Raw genomic sequence first — 18070 nt, 5'->3', positions numbered from 1 at the left:
GGTAGGTAGGAGGGGGCACAGGTAGGAAGGATGAGGGCACAGGTAGGAAGGATGAGGGCACAGGTAGTTAGGTAGGTAGGATAAAGACACCGGTAAGAAGGATGAGGGCACAGGTAGTTAGGTAGGTAGGATAAAGACACAGGTAGGAAGGATGAGGGCACAGGTAGGTAGGAGGGGGCACAGGTAGGAAGGATGAGGGCACAGGTAGGAAGGATGAGGGCACAGGTAGTTAGGTAGGTAGGATAAAGACACAGGTAGGAGGGATGAGGGCACAGGTAGTTAGGTAGGTAGGATAAAGACACAGGTAGGAAGGATGAGGGCACAGGTAGGTAGGAGGGGGCACAGGTAGGAAGGATGAGGGCACAGGTAGGAAGGATGAGGGCACAGGTAGTTAGGTAGGTAGGATAAAGACACCGGTAAGAAGGATGAGGGCACAGGTAGGTAGGTAAGAAGGATAAAGACACAGGTAGGTAGGATGAGGGCACAGGTAGGTAGGATAAAGACACAGGTAGGAAGGATGAGGGCACAGGTAGGTAGGAGGGGGCACAGGTAGGAAGGATGAGGGCACAGGTAGGTAGGAGGGGGCACAGGTAGGAAGGATGAGGGCACAGGTAGGAAGGATGAGGGCACAGGTAGTTAGGTAGGTAGGATAAAGACACCGGTAAGAAGGATGAGGGCACAGGTAGGTAGGTAAGAAGGATAAAGACACAGGTAGGTAGGATGAGGGCACAGGTAGGTAGGATAAAGACACAGGTAGGTAGGATGAGGGCACAGGTAGGTAGGATAAAGACACAGGTAGGAAGGATGAGGGCACAGGTAGGTAGGATAAAGACACAGGTAGAAGTCATCAGGGTATAGGTAGAAAGGATGGGGGGCACAGGGATGAGGGGGAGGCACAAGGATGGGGGCACTGGGATGAGGGGAGACACAATTATGAGGGAACACAGGTGAGGGGAGGCACAGGGATGGGGGCACTGGGATGAGGGGAGACACGAGGATGAGCTGACAGGGATGAGGGGAGGCAGATGGATGAGGGCACATAGATGAAGGGAAGCAGAATGATGAGGGCACACGGGTGAGGGGAGGCACAGTGATTAGAGGAGGCACAAGGATGCGGTTACAGGGATGTCAGGAGGCACATGAACAAAGGATGTGCAGCTAGTGACTGACGTGTTACAATGTAAGTGTGCTGGGTACAGCTCCGGGCACAGCCCCTTACTATAACTGCTGCCGCCAGAGGTAAGTGCTCCCGCAGCTCCCCCTCTCACATGGTCTCTCCCAGCAGCAGCAGCACTCCCTCCTCCAGCGCGCACTAGGTACAGTCCGACTTCCGCTGTCACCATAGCAACGCGTCCTTATAGGCGCCGAGAAGGGGAGAGGAGACACCCGGAGAATGTCACCCGAATAGTGACCCGCAGCTCCAGTATGTTATATATTTGCTTTATAAACACTGTACACCCGTATACGCAAGACACCCGTATGCACACTGTGTGTTATACACATACACCCATATACACATACATCCATATACACTGTACACCCATATACATTGTATACACATACCCTCCAACATGACCCGCCCCACTAGGTACAAAATGCTCTGTTTCTGGACTTCCCTCTTAATTTATTATTGCCATCACCTGTGAAGAAACAGCTTTCTTATCATTTAACTAGTTCAACACAGGTGATGGAAATCATAAATTAAGAGGGAAGTCCAGAAACAGAGCATTTTGTACCTAGTGGGGCGGGTCATGTTGGAGGGTCTGTATACACTGTACACCCATATACATTGTATACCTGTATACACTGTACACCCATATACATTGTATACCTGTATACACTGTACACCCATATACATTGTATACCTGTATACACTGTACACCCATATACATTGTATACCTGTATACACTGTACACCCATATACATTGTATACCTGTATACACTGTACACCCATATACATTGTATACCTGTATACACTGTACACCCATATACATTTATACCTGTATACACTGTACACTCATATACACATACATCCATATACACTGTACACCTATATACACACACATACACCCATATACACTGTACACCCATATACACTGTACACCCATATACATTGTATACCCGTATACACTGTACACCCATATGCACTGTACACCCATATACATTGTATACCTGTGTACACTGTACACCCATATACACATACATCCATATACACTGTACACCTATATACACACATACACCAATATACACTGTACACCCATATACATTGTATACCTGTATACACTGTACACCCATATACACATACATCCATATACACTGTACACCTATATACACACACATACACCCATATACACTGTACACCCATATACATTGTATACCCGTATACACTGTACACCCATATACATTGTATACCTGTATACACTGTACACCCATATACACATACATCCATATACACTGTACACCCATATACACATCCATCCATATACACTGTACACCTATATACACACATACACCCATATACATTGTATACCTGTATACACTGTACACCCATATACACATACATCCATATACACTGTACACCTATATACACACATGCACCCATATACACTGTACACCCATATACATTGTATACACTGTACACCCATATACACTGTACACCCATATACACATACACCCAGGGGCGTCAGAACGTTTTTCAGTTGGGGGGGGCAAGATAAAATCTCAGTTTGGCGCCCCTAAATTATGGCCACCTTAGACAGGTCACTAGTACCTGTACGAAACTCTATGGAGTAGCAGTGAGTGAGTGACCCTGTATATACATTATGTCTGGTAGCTCCCTTACAATAGGCCCGGTAAAGGGCCTAATTCAGATCTGATCGTAGATGTGCTAAATTTAGCACATCTACGATCAGTTTCTCAGACATGCGGGGGGACGTCCAGCACAGGTCCAGTCCACCCAGCATGTCTGGCTCCCCCCCCCCCCCCCCCCCCCGCACGGGTGTGAAAGCATCGCATAGTAGTGATGATTTTGCACCTGGATAATATCTCCCTTCCAACGCAGCCGCCGCGGCCCGCCCCCGCAACGGACCGGACACACCTGCGTTGTCTGGACCGCACCCAGCCAGCGGTGTTCTTACGCCGTTGGCACGCCCTCTCCTGCCCCGCAACCACCTCTTTCTCTCAATCAGGCAGAGGTGATCGCAGCCCAGAGATGCTGTCAGCATCTCACTGGGCTACCGGGGTGCGTGCGCACTCCACAAAAGGGATTCAGACTGCGATCACTGCCGCTGCAGCAATCCAGTCTGAATTACCCCCAAAGCCCCTTATATACATTATGTCTGGTAGAGCCTCTTACACACATTATGCCTGACAGAGCCCATTCTATACACTGTAGAGTGTCCCCAGTGCCAGATATACATATGCCCCCAGAGCCAGTTATACATATGCCCCCAGAGCCAGATATACATAATCATATATGACCCCAGAGCCAGATATACATATATGACCCCAGTGCCAGATATACATATATGACCCCAGTGCCAGATATACATATATGACCCCAGAGCCAGATATACATATATGCCCCCAGAGCCAGATATACATATGACCCCAGAGCCAGATATACATATATGACCCCAGTGCCAGATATACATATATGCCCCCAGAGCCAGTTATACATATGCCCCCAGAGCCAGATATACATAAATGCCCCCAGAGCCAGATATACATATGCCCCCAGAGCCAGATATACATATGACCCCAGAGCCAGATATACATATATGCCCCCAGAGCCAGATATACATATGACCCCAGAGCCAGATATACATATATGACCCCAGAGCCAGATATACATATATGACCCCAGAGCCAGATATACATATATGCCCCCAGTGCCAGTTATACATATATGCCCTTAGTGCCAGTTATACATATATACCCCCAGAGCCAGATATACATATATGCCCCCAGAGCTAGCTATACATATGTCCCCAGAGCCAGATATACATATATGCGCCCAGTGCCAGTTATACATATTTCCCCAGTGCCAGATATACATATATACCCCAAAGCTAGATATACATACAGTATATGCCCCCAGAGCCAGTTATACATACATGCCCACTGCACACATCACTGATATATGCCCCTATATATATATATATATATATATATATATATATATATATGTCAATAAAATGCTGCGCATCAGACACACTTTCCTTTTGACGTATTAGTCGATTTATAGTGTCCTGTGTCCCGTTCTTTTTGATGTATGCTGCCGCTTCCTCCGTTTAGGAATTAGAGCCACTAATTCCAATGCACATGTAACGAAAGAAGAGTGGAGGGGGCAGGTATGAATAAAAAGTTTACAATTCCATTTATTAAGAACAAATGCTCACATACATCTCAGTTTAAAATGGTGAGTTCCGTCCTCCATATATCAGTCGAGCCTCGGAACCGCTCTCTCCCATAACCGATCGTCCGTCTATTTATCAGGAATCACGGGTGCTGCTCGTTCTTTCACCGGGATCAAGACAAAGGGGGTAATTCCAAGTTGATCGCAGCAGGAAATTTTTTAGCAGTTGTGCAAAACCATGTGCACTGCGGGGGGGGGCAGATATAACATTTGCAGAGAGAGTTAGATTTGGGTGGGTTATTTTACTTCTGTGCAGGGTAAATACTGTCTGCTTTATTTTTACACTGCAATTTAGATTGCAGATTGAACTCACCACACCCAAATCTAACTCTCTCTGCACATGTTATATCTGCCCCCCCTGCAGTGCACATGGTTTTGCCCAACTGCTAAAAAATTTCCTGCTGCGATCAACTTGGAATTACCCCCAAAGTTCTGACAATCTGTCTCTAGCTCCACAAGTCCGTCACTTGATCCACTGTCATCACTGTGTGGGCGCGGCGGAGGTGCGGGCGGCGGAGGTGCGGGTGGCAGAACGCGGCGGAGGTGATAGTATTAGTGGCAGGCAGGGATACGAGATCCCTGCTTGCCATTCTGCAGAATTTCTCCTTCATCCACTAGGGGCCACTGGAGCGTAGTTACAATGGGGAAATAGGCAGTAATTGGGAGCTGGCACTTTAAAAATTCTCACACTGTGGCTAGCTCCTCCCCTACTATCTCCCCTCCAAGCCAGTCTTAGTTAGTGCCCGAGGTAGCTGGTTCACTTGGGTTTAGCTGAAGAAATTTTTTCTTTTTTCTGTATTATTTTATTTTTCTTCACACACACGCACGGACTGGCAGCTCTGCCACTACCAGTCTGCACCGCGGGAGCTGCCGGCGGGGTCCCATCGCAGCTGCGTGCGGCTCGGGATGGGCCCCGGCTGAGGGAGACACTGAGCTCTCCTGAGTTGGCGGACACCGCTGCGTGCGGCGCGTGTCGGGACCACTCCATCCAGCAGAAGATTCCGGCAGCTGGGCAGCAGTAAGTATATGCGGCCGGACACCGCTGCGTGCGGCGCGTGTCGGGGCCGATCCACCAAGAACAGCAGCAGTGGTGAGTGAGCTGTACTTTATTTGTGGTGGATTTATGTGTTTAGAGCAATGCACTGTTTATTGTTGTACAACCCACTCCAGAAGGGCTCTCTGGGGCTGTAATGTACTGAGTGTTTCATTGTATCCTTACCTGTTCCTCCTTATGGAGAAACAGACATGATGAATGGGGGAGGCTGAGTATGTGATATACAGATCCCCTGCAACCCTGACTGACAACGGAGTGTGTGTCATTCTGATACCATGATCATAATGGGGCATTGTCTGTAAATTGGTGCGGCCCCCCCCTCCGCTCCCCCAGCTCCCCACACCCCCCGCATGGATCCCCGCTCAGCGCGACTCACAGAGCCGGCACAGGGATCCCGCTGGAGCGCAAAGCAATTTTTAAATTTGGCGCCTTGTACGGAGGGGGCGGAGCTAAGTCCCGCTCTGTAGAGCGGGCTCAGCGCTCCCTGCTCCCCGGCGGCGACTCGCGCTCTGTACAGCGCAACACTCCCCGGCGGCGGCTCGCAGATACAGGGCTCTACTAGCTCTGTATAGCGGGCTCAACGCTCCCCGCTCCCCGGCGGTGACTCGCAGGTCCAGCGGAGGGTACAGGGCGCTTGCCGCTTCGTTAGATATAGGTTTTCAATAAGGCGCCATAACCGGGGGGCGGAGCTAACTCCCGCTCTGTACAGCGGGCTCAGCGCTCTCCGCTCCCCGGCCACTGTTATAGTGTAGTGGCCATTTATCTGAGTTTAATGCACAGCTCAGACAGGTGGTGCTGGTGAGAGTGTAATATATACTATGCAGTCAGAGTGGCTCAGCACTAATCTCAGGTCTCCGCTGCTCCAGAAAGTTTATTTGAATCGTGTCGGTCACACATTATAGTGCAGACCTTACATAGGGCTGTGTTTATTTAACCCACCTTTTCTCCTTTCATTTGTCTCACCTGGGATAGTCAAAGAATTCCCTCTTAGGTGTAAAGTATGCGGTGGAGCCATCTGCTTAACCCTCCACGCACCTGCAGGACACTCCTGTTTGAACAGCTCAGATTATGCAGGTAATGTCACTCTTAACCAGAGACCTTGTACGTCATTTCACCTCTCCAGGTTTCTAAAGGAACCTTGCTAACCTTCCATGTTACAATACTGATGATGTCTGTTTTCTGTGGAGTCTGAACCAGTGTCTCAGAATATCCAGGTGCATTATACAGCAGTTCGTCTGATACTGCAGGTAAAGGAGGCGGACACGTCAAGTCCATCAGGGTACAACGCCGATGACGAAATGACAGCGACTGGTCCAGTATCGGATGAGCTGGGCAGGCTCCGGTAGACACCCGAATACACAATTTCAGGTATCAAACAATGTTTGTTTTCCTATCCTTTCCCCGCAGACGGCAGGAAATGGTATCAGTACCTCTCCAGGGTATACCCCTCGATGTATCGCCGGTCCAACAAGCTGCCGTTTTTTCCTGAGGCAACCTTGCTCAGGCATCCATCGAACGCACATATACGGCAGCGCGGTTCTACCTTGTCCGGAGCAGGTAGGTTGTGGAACAATTGTCCTCTAGGTTACAGGATGTTTCGCATCAGGATCAATTGATACTTTGGTACGGGTCAGAATCACGATTCTGCTTTATGTTCTTTGGAGGTCTTCACGTCTGCAGACTCGGAACCTGCATCTTCGCTTGGGCTGTCTTAACCCGACGACCTCTGGGGCTGCGACAGTGACAGGTGAACATGAAATCCTACGGGGCAGATGGTTCAGGGGAAGGAATTTTCTGCAGGATTTCTTGAACCATTGGAGGTAAGTCCACTTTGCTTTCTCCTACTACTGCCCCAGCTCCAAGACAGACCTTTACCGGTCTTTCCTTTAGATTTTTCCGTGCCCTTTCAAGCTTTCGACTCCACACGGGCGATATCTCCGTCGCCAGGGGATCTCAGGGCAAAAAGCTGAAGCAGAGGTTCAGCATCCTCGGTCCAGTCTGACTTTAAGTCATCCTATACACCTACTACAGGTCAAACCTTCCTACCACCTGGAGGGTCCCAGGGTAGGCGCATGTCGGGGTCCTACGGAGAGTACTGAGAAGGCTTGGGCGGTTACAGACTAAATTTTGGAGTACAACCGTCTCAGGAGTCAAGAGAGTCATACTGCAGTCGGCGCTCCATATGCTTCTAACCGCAAAGGAGGTTGATCCCTGTTTTTCAGATATCATTTGAATCGGGACAGTTCTCAGGCCTTTGTTTTCTTTTCACGTTCCGAAGCCTGTGGGCTCGGCCAGGCCTATTCTGGCCTTAGAATCCTTTCAGTCTGTGATTGCTAGTTTTGGACAAGATAGGGAGTTTTACGTGTCCCGTGTCTGCAGGGAGGCCTGTTTACTGATTTCCGTTGGGTTTCCTCAACGGGCTTTTCTCAGATTCGCATTACAGGATACTCATTTTCACTGTCAGTCCACTTCCATTCGGTCTCTCTTCCACTCACACAGGGTTCAGGAAGATCACAGAATAAATCTTTCCCAAGGGCAGGAAGTACGTTGGTCCCCTAATGGGACAATCTACTACTACTATCCCACTTTGTACATTAGGTGGCTTCTGAATATCCGGAGGATCCAGGAGCTTCTGGTTCGTCACGGATCCAAAATTATGCTCCTCGTAGACATTTCTCAACACGGTCCGTCGGAGGATTTTTCCTTCCTCGGCAGCAGGTACTCTATTTCTTCAGTCAAGCTGCGACGCAATGAGTGGTCGCCTACATTCCCCTCTGAGCGGGGGGCAACAATCTTCTTTCCAGGTCAAGCCGCCAGGTCAGACTCCCGGGTGAGGGGACATTCCCCGGAGTTTTGTCAACTGGTCCGCTGTTGGCGGAGATTTCGGATCGACCTCAGGGCGTTCTGACTGACTCTTTAACCCTTTCCTACTCTCGAACGTGAGCTCTGGCGGCAGTAGCCGAGGATGCCCTCAGGGCTCCTGGGAGTTTTCTGGTTATTCTATCCTGCCTCCTTTTCTATTTCTACCTCTCTTTCGGTAACACAGGAGGGAAATATGCGTGCTAGTCCTCTCGGTGGCTCCGGTTGGGCCACGCATGACTTGAAGATACAGCTACACCTGTTGTCAGTAGAGGAGCCTTGGCTCCTACCTCGACTGGACTGTCTACTTCAACAGGGCCCTTTTCTTTATTCAATTTTACACTGTTTTCATTTAACCGTGTGACTGTTCACGAGACCTCAGAAGGGACGAGTTCCCTAGTTCGGTTAGGCCTACTGGGCCCCGATTTCAGAAGTCTGTTACCTCTTCTCGCTTTTGCCACTTTTGGAAAACTGTATGGGACATACAAAGGATAAAAGGGGTTTTCCCCTTCTTTCAGTTACCATTCAGCCGTCATCTTTGGTTTCTCTGGGAGTTTTTGCTCCGCTGCGCTTCAAACCACAGTGACCTGAATTTTAGGTCTCTGCCTTTTTCGGTTTTCTTCCAAAAGAGATTAGCCTGGCGGCCGTAAGTTCGGGCTCTCTTTCAGGGAGTTCTCTATTGGCAACTCCCCCGGCTGAGCTTCGGCCTCAGCGGTCGTTTCTTCCAAAGGGGATGTCCGTTTTTCATATAAATCTGACACTAGTGTTTTTCGGTCCTCTTTGACTATTGTCAGGGCTCGCCGACTCTCTCTACAGCGGTCTTAGGCTATTCGACGAAGGGCTTTTCTTCTTTGTTCTGTACGATGCTCCCGTACTAAATAGCCGGGGTCCCAGCATATGCTGGGCTGTTGGATACATCTGACCATCAGACAGTCTTCTTGGCGGTTGCTCAGGAGCCTCCGTTTTCCATTTCAGCGCACTTTACGCGCGTTGTGGGACCTTCGTGGGCAGCTGCCCGTGGGGTCTCCATGAATACTTTATGTCGGGCGGACCGCCATTCGTTTTGTCAAATTCTACAAGTTTGACACTTTTGCGGCCTCTGCATCACAGTTGGCCGAGCGGTTTTACAGGACTCTCAGCGCTCTCCCACCCGTTCTGGGAGCTCTGGGACGTCCCCATTGTAACTACGCTCCAGTGGCCCCTAGTGGATGAAGGAGAAATCAGGATTTTGGTACTTACCGATAAATCCCTTTCTCCGATTCCACAGGGGCCACTGGACGCCCGCCCAGCGCTGTTCCTCCTTGTTTTTTGCTTAACGGTTTGCAGATCACCATATGACTGCTTGTTGAGTTCGGGCTAGCCGGTTGTTTGTTAGGTTCTGTTCCAGGTTTGGTCTGTGTTATCCTGGTTTACAGGGCTTCATTAACCTCCTCTACCTTACGGCTGTTTATTCCAGCTCTCCTCGGGCACAGTTTTACGTAGACTGGCTTGGAGGGGAGATAGTAGGGGAGGAGCTAGCCACAGTGTGAGAATTTTTAAAGTGCCAGCTCCCAATTACTGCCTACTAATTCCCCATTGTAACTACGCTCCAGTGGCCCCTGTGGAATCGGAGAAAGGGATTTATCGGTAAGTACCAAAATCCTGATTTAGCAGCGGAGCGGTACCAGTTTCAAAAATGGCACCTCAGCGTCATTTTTGAAATTCAAGATGGCCACAGCGAGCCAATCACGGCTCGCTGCGTCATCGCCCTGCCCCCTCTGTCTGACTTATACAAGTCAGTGCGAGGCAGCGGCGTCTGTCCGACAGCGGAGGAGGAGCAGTGAAGAGCTCCTGAAGAAAGAAGACGCCGTGGAAGTCCTGGATGGGCGGTGGCTATGCGAAAGAGCTTAACAGCCGCCGCCCACCAGGTGAAGACGCCGGAAGCCCTGGGAAGGTGGTGGCCATGCAAAAGAGCTTAAAGGCCGCCGCCCCCCAGGTGAAGACGCCGGAAGGCCTGGGGAGGCGGCGGCCCCCCAGGTCAAGAAGCCGGAAGCCCTGGGAAGGAGGTGACCATGCAAAAGAGCTTAAAGGCCGCTGCCCCCCAGGTGAAGATGCCGGAAGCCCTTGGAAGGAGGCAGCCATGCAAAAGAGCTTAAAGGTTGCCGCCTTCTAGGTGAAGACGCCGGAGGAAGACGCCGGAAGCCCTGGGGAGGCGGCGGTCCCCCAGGTGAAGACGCCGGAAGCCCTGGGAAGGTGGTGGCCATGCAAAAGAGCTTAAAGGCCACCGCCCCAGGTGAAGACCCTGACTAATAAAACTTTTTTTTTAAGATGGTGTGGTGTTTTAGTTTAATATTTTCTTTACAGGTGGACTACAGGTGCCAGCGGGCCCTTTTTGTCCGAGCATGCTGGCACTTGTGGTTCTCCAAGAGCCAGCATGCTGGGGCAGGCATGCTGGGACCTGTAGGCCACCTGTCAAGAGCAAAATTAACATACAATGAACTCCGCACCCACCGGCACCAGGAGTGCGGGGCATAGCATACACCCATATACACTGCGCATTATACACAGTACACCTGTATACACAGCGCGTTATACACAGTACATTCATATACACTGCGCGTAATACACAGTACACCCATATACACTGCACATTATACACAGTTCACCCATATACACTGCGCGTTATACACAGTACATTCGTATACACTGCGCGTTATACACATACACCCATATACACTGCGCGTTATACACAGTACACCCATATACACTGCGCGTTATACACAGTACACCCATATACACTGCGCGTTATACACAGTACACCCATATACACTGCGCTATATACACATACACCCGTATACAATGCGCTTTATACACCGTACACCCATATACATTGCTTGTTATACACAGTACACCTGTATACACTGCGCGTTATACACAGTACACCCATATACACTGCATGTTATAGACAGTACAACCGTATACACTGCGCGTTATACACAGTACACCCGTATACACTGCGCGTTATACACAGTACACCCGTATACACTGCGCGTTATACACAGTACACCTGTATACACTGCATGTTATAGACAGTACATCCGTATATACTGCATGTTATACACAGTACACTCATATACATTGCTCGCTATACACCGTACACCTGTATACACTGCATGTTATATATACACAGTACACCCATATACACTGAGCGTTATACACAGTACATCCGTATACACTGTGTGTTATACACAGCACACCCATATACACTGTGCGTTATACACATTACACCCGTATACACTGCATGTTATAGACAGTACAACCGTATACACTGCATGTTGGGGGTAATTCCAAGTTGATCGCAGCAGGATTTATTTTAGCAGTTGGGCAAAACCATGTGCACTGCAGGTGTGGCAGATATAACATGTGCAGAGAGAGTTATATTTGGGTGGGTTATTTTGTTTCTGTGCAGGGTAAATACTGGCTGCTTTATTTTTACACTGCAAATTAGATTGCAGATTGAACACACCCCACCCAAATCTAACTCTCTCTGCACATGTTATATCTGCCTCCCCTGCAGTGCACATGGTTTTGCCCAATTGCTAACAAAAATCCTGCTGCGATCAACTTGGAATTACCCCCTTTATACACAGTACACTCATATACACTATGCATTATACACAGTAAACTCATAAACATTGCTCGTTATACACAGTACACCTGTATACACTGCGCGTTATACACAGTACACCTATATACACTGTGCGTTATACACAGTACACCTGTATACACTGCGCGTTATACAGTACACCCGTATACACTGCATGTTATACACAGTACACTCATATACACTGCATGTTATACACAGTACACCTGTATACACTGAGCGTTATACACAGTACACCCATATACACTGCGTGTTATACACAGTACACCCGTATACACTGCGTGTTATACACAGTACACTCATATACACTGCGCATTATACACAGTACACTCATATACACTGCATGTTATACACAGTACACCCATATACACTGCATGTTATACACAGTACACCCATATACACTGAGCGCGTTATACACAGTACACCCATATACACTGCGTGTTATACACAGTACACCCATATACACTGCAGGTTATACACAGTGCACCCATATACACTGCGTGTAATACACAGTACACCCATATACACTGTGCGTTATACACAGTACACCCATATACACTGCATGTTATACACAGTACACCCGTATACACTGCATGTTATACACAGTACACCCATATACACTGCGTGTTATACACAGTACACCCGTATACACTGCGCGTTATACACAGTACACTAATATACACTGCGTGTTATACACAGTACACCCGTATACACTGCAGGTTATACACAGTACACCCATATACACTGTGCGTTATACACAGTACACCCATATACACTGTGCGTTATACACAGTACACCCATATACACTGCATGTTATACACAGTACACCCGTATACACTGCATGTTATACACAGTACACCCATATACACTGCGTGTTATACACAGTACACCCGTATACACTGCGCGTTATACACAGTACACCCATATACACTGCATGTTATAGACAGTACAACCGTATACACTGCGCGTTATACACAGTACACCCGTATACACTGCGCGTTATACACAGTACACCCGTATACACTGCGCGTTATACACAGTACACCTGTATACACTGCATGTTATAGACAGTACATCCGTATATACTGCATGTTATACACAGTACACTCATATACATTGCTCGCTATACACCGTACACCTGTATACACTGCATGTTATATATACACAGTACACCCATATACACTGCGCGTTATACACAGTACATCCGTATACACTGTGTGTTATACACAGCACACCCATATACACTGTGCGTTATACACATTACACCCGTATACACTGCATGTTATAGACAGTACAACCGTATACACTGCATGTTGGGGGTAATTCCAAGTTGATCGCAGCAGGATTTATTTTAGCAGTTGGGCAAAACCATGTGCACTGCAGGTGTGGCAGATATAACATGTGCAGAGAGAGTTATATTTGGGTGGGTTATTTTGTTTCTGTGCAGGGTAAATACTGGCTGCTTTATTTTTACACTGCAAATTAGATTGCAGATTGAACACACCCCACCCAAATCTAACTCTCTCTGCACATGTTATATCTGCCTCCCCTGCAGTGCACATGGTTTTGCCCAATTGCTAACAAAAATCCTGCTGCGATCAACTTGGAATTACCCCCTTTATACACAGTACACTCATATACACTATGCATTATACACAGTAAACTCATAAACATTGCTCGTTATACACAGTACACCTGTATACACTGCGCGTTATACACAGTACACCTATATACACTGTGCGTTATACACAGTACACCTGTATACACTGCGCGTTATACAGTACACCCGTATACACTGCATGTTATACACAGTACACTCATATACACTGCATGTTATACACAGTACACCTGTATACACTGAGCGTTATACACAGTACACCCATATACACTGCGTGTTATACACAGTACACCCGTATACACTGCGTGTTATACACAGTACACTCATATACACTGCGCATTATACACAGTACACTCATATACACTGCATGTTATACACAGTACACCCATATACACTGCATGTTATACACAGTACACCCATATACACTGAGCGCGTTATACACAGTACACCCATATACACTGCGTGTTATACACAGTACACCCATATACACTGCAGGTTATACACAGTGCACCCATATACACTGCGTGTAATACACAGTACACCCATATACACTGTGCGTTATACACAGTACACCCATATACACTGCATGTTATACACAGTACACCCGTATACACTGCATGTTATACACAGTACACCCATATACACTGCGTGTTATACACAGTACACCCGTATACACTGCGCGTTATACACAGTACACTAATATACACTGCGTGTTATACACAGTACACCCGTATACACTGCAGGTTATACACAGTACACCCATATACACTGTGCGTTATACACAGTACACCCATATACACTGTGCGTTATACACAGTACACCCATATACACTGCATGTTATACACAGTACACCCGTATACACTGCATGTTATACACAGTACACCCATATACACTGCGTGTTATACACAGTACACCCGTATACACTGCGCGTTATACACAGTACACTAATATACACTGCGTGTTATACACAGTACACCCGTATACACTGCAGGTTATACACAGTACACCCATATACACTGTGCGTTATACACAGTACACCCATATACACTGCATGTTATACACAGTACACCGTATACACTGCATGTTATACACAGTACACCCAAATACACTGCATGTTATACACAGTACACCCATATACACTGCATGTTATACACAGTACACCCGTATACACTGCATGTTATACACAGTACACCCATATACACTGCAGGTTATACACAGTACATCCGTATACACTGTGCGTTGTACTGTATACCATATATATTCTAACCAGTGACTGATCTCCTGCGCCAATCTAATGTTATAGGATATGTTATAGTACATGTATATCCAGTGTATATTCTAGGCAGTTAATGTATTTTATATAATAAACATTTCTCTGACGTCCTAGTGGATGCTGGGAACTCCGTAAGGACCATGGGGAATAGACGGGCTCCGCAGGAGACTGGGCACTCTAAAAGAAAGATTTGGTACTATCTGGTGTGCACTGGCTCCTCCCTCTATGCCCCTCCTCCAGACCTAAGTTAGATTTCTGTGCCCGGCCGAGCTGGATGCACACTAGGGGCTCACCTGAGCCCCTAGAAAGAAAGTATATGTTAGGTTTTTTATTTTACAGAGACCTGCTGGCAACAGGCTCACTGCAACGAGGGACTAAGGGGAGAAGAAGCGAACCTACCTGCTTGCAGCTAGCTTGGGCTTCTTAGGCTACTGGACACCATTAGCTCCAGAGGGATCGACCGCAGGACCCGTCCTTGGTGTTCGTTCCCGGAGCCGCGCCGCCGTCCCCCTTACAGAGCCAGAAGCATGAAGATGGTCCGGAAAATCGGCGGCAGAAGACTTCAGTCTTCACCAAGGTAGCGCACAGCACTGCAGCTGTGCGCCATTGCTCCTCATACACACTTCACACTCCGGTCACTGAGGGTGCAGGGCGCTGGGGGGGGGCGCCCTGAGCAGCAATAAAAACACCTTGGCTGGCAAAATAACCACAATATATAGCCCCAGAGGCTATATATGTGGTAATTACCCCTGCCAGAATCCATAAAAAGGCGGGAGAAAAGTCAGCCGAAAAAGGGGCGGAGCCATCTCCCTCAGCACACTGGCGCCATTTCTCCCTCACAGTTCCGCTGGAAGGAAGCTCCCTGGCTCTCCCCTGCAGTCTGCACTACAGAAAGGGTAAAAAAGAGAGGGGGGGGCACGAAATTTAGGCGCAGTATAACTTATAGCAGCTATAAGGGGACATAATTCAGTTAGTCTCTGCATTATATAGCGCTCTGGTGTGTGCTGGCATACTCTCTCTCTCTGTCTCCCCAAAGGGCTTTTGTGGGGTCCTGTCTCCTTTAAGAGCATTCCCTGTGTGTGTGCGGTGTGTCGGTACGGCTGTGTCGACATGTTTGATGAGGAGGCTTATGTGGAGGCAGAGCAGATGCCTATAAATGTGATGTCACCCCCTGCGGGGCAGACACCGGAGTGGATGGACTTATGGAAGGAATTACGTGCAAGTGTCGACTCCTTACATAAAAAATTTGACGACATGCCAAATGCGGGACAGCCGGCTTCTCAGCTCGTGCCTGCCCAGACAACTCAAAGGCCATCAGGGGCTCTAAAGCGCCCACTACCTCAGATGGCAGACACAGATGTCGACACGGATACTGATACCAGTGTCGACGACGATGAGTCAAATTTAATGTCCACTAGGGCCATTCGTTGCATGATTGAGGCAATGAAAGAGGTATTACACATTTCTGATATAAACCCAGGTACCTCAAAAAAAGGTATTATGTTTGGGGAGAAAAAACTACCAATAGTTTTTCCCCCATCTGAAGAATTAAATGAAGTGTGTGAAGAAGCGTGGGCTTTCCCCGATAAAAAATTGGTAATTTAAAAAAAATTACTAATGGCGTTCCCTTTCTCGCCAGAGGATAGGTCATGTTGGGAAACTCCCCCTAGGGTGGATAAAGCGCTCACACGTTTGTCAAAAAAGGTGGCACTACCGTCTCCGGATACGGCCGCCCTAAAGGAACCTGCTGGTAGAAAGCAGGAGGCTATCCTGAAGTCTATATATACACACACTGGTGTTATACTGAGACCAGCTATTGCTTCAGCGTGGATGTGCAGTGCTGCTGCTGCATGGTCAGATTCCCTGTCGGAAAATATTGACACCCTAGACAGGGACACTATATTGCTAACCGTAGAGCATATAAAAGACTCAGTCTTATACATGAGAGATGCACAGAGGGAGATCTGCCGGCTGGCATCTAGAATAAGTGCATTGTCCATTTCTGCTAGGAGAGGCTTATGGACTCGGCAGTGGACAGGGGATGCAGATTCAAAAAGGCACATGGAAGTTTTGCCTTATAAGGGTGAGGAGTTATTCGGGGATGGTCTCTCAGACCTTGTTTCCACAGCAACAGCTGGGAAGTCAGCATTTTTGCCCCATGTCCCCTCACAGCCTAAGAAAGCGCCGTATTATCAGGTACAGTCCTTTCGACCCCAGAAAAACAGGCGGGGAAAAGGCGGGTCCTTTCTGTCTAGAGGCAGAGGAAGGGGAAAAAAGCTGCAACAAACAGCAGGTTCCCAGGAACAAAAGTCCTCCCCCGCTTCTTCCAAATCCGCCGCATGACGGTGGGGCTCCACAGGCGGAGCCAGGTACGGTGGGGGGCCGCCTCAAAAATGTCAGCGATCAGTGGGTTCGCTCACGGGTGGATCCCTGGATCCTTCAAGTAGTATCTCAGGGGTACAAGCTGGAATTCGAGGCGTCTCCCCCCCGCCGTTTCCTCAAATCTGCCTTGCCGACAACTCCCTCGGGCAGGGAGGCTGTGCTAGAGGCAATTCACAAGCTGTATTCCCAGCAGGTGATAGTCAAGGTACCCCTACTTCAACAAGGACGGGGTTACTATTCCACACTGTTTGTGGTACCGAAACCGGACGGTTCGGTGAGACCCATTTTAAATTTGAAATCCTTGAACACATACATAAAAAAATTCAAGTTCAAGATGGAATCGCTCAGGGCGGTTATTGCAAGCCTGGACGAGGGGGATTACATGGTATCCCTGGACATCAAGGATGCTTACCTGCATGTCCCCATTTACCTTCCTCACCAGGAGTACCTCAGATTTGTGGGACAGGATTGCCATTACCAATTCCAGACACTGCCGTTTGGACTGTCCACGGCACCGAGGGTGTTTACCAAGGTAATGGCAGAAATGATGATACTCCTTCGAAAAAAGGGAGTTTTAATTATCCCGTACTTGGACGATCTCCTAATAAAGGCGAGGTCCAAGGAGCAGTTGCTGGTCGGAGTAGCACTATCTCGGGAAGTGCTACAACAGCATGGCTGGATTCTAAACATTCCAAAGTCACAGCTGGTTCCTTCCACACGCCTACTGTTCCTGGGGATGGTTCTGGACACAGAACAGAAAAAAGTGTTTCTCCTGCAGGAGAAAGCCAAGGAGCTGTCATCTCTAGTTAGAGACCTCCTGAAAC

General features: G+C 48.2%; 1 protein-coding gene and 1 pseudogene across 2 annotated transcripts in view; both read left to right on the top strand.

The window, feature by feature from the left end:
• Window positions 1-1315: 1315 nt before the first annotated feature.
• CFAP221 (cilia and flagella associated protein 221) overlaps window positions 1316-18070 on the top strand; it is a 202711-nt gene continuing 185956 nt past the window's right edge. For both annotated transcript variants that reach the window (XM_063932818.1, XM_063932817.1), the window contains exon 1: window positions 1316-1423. The gene's annotated coding sequence lies outside the window, so the exon portion shown is untranslated. The remainder of the gene's footprint in view (window positions 1424-18070) is intronic.
• On the top strand, window positions 5619-5743 carry LOC134946959 (U8 small nucleolar RNA; annotated as a pseudogene).

Source organism: Pseudophryne corroboree, chromosome 7, assembly GCF_028390025.1.
Source record: "Pseudophryne corroboree isolate aPseCor3 chromosome 7, aPseCor3.hap2, whole genome shotgun sequence".
In the NCBI taxonomy this organism is placed as follows: domain Eukaryota; kingdom Metazoa; phylum Chordata; class Amphibia; order Anura; family Myobatrachidae; genus Pseudophryne; species Pseudophryne corroboree.
This window is presented reverse-complemented; position numbering and strand designations above follow the sequence as displayed.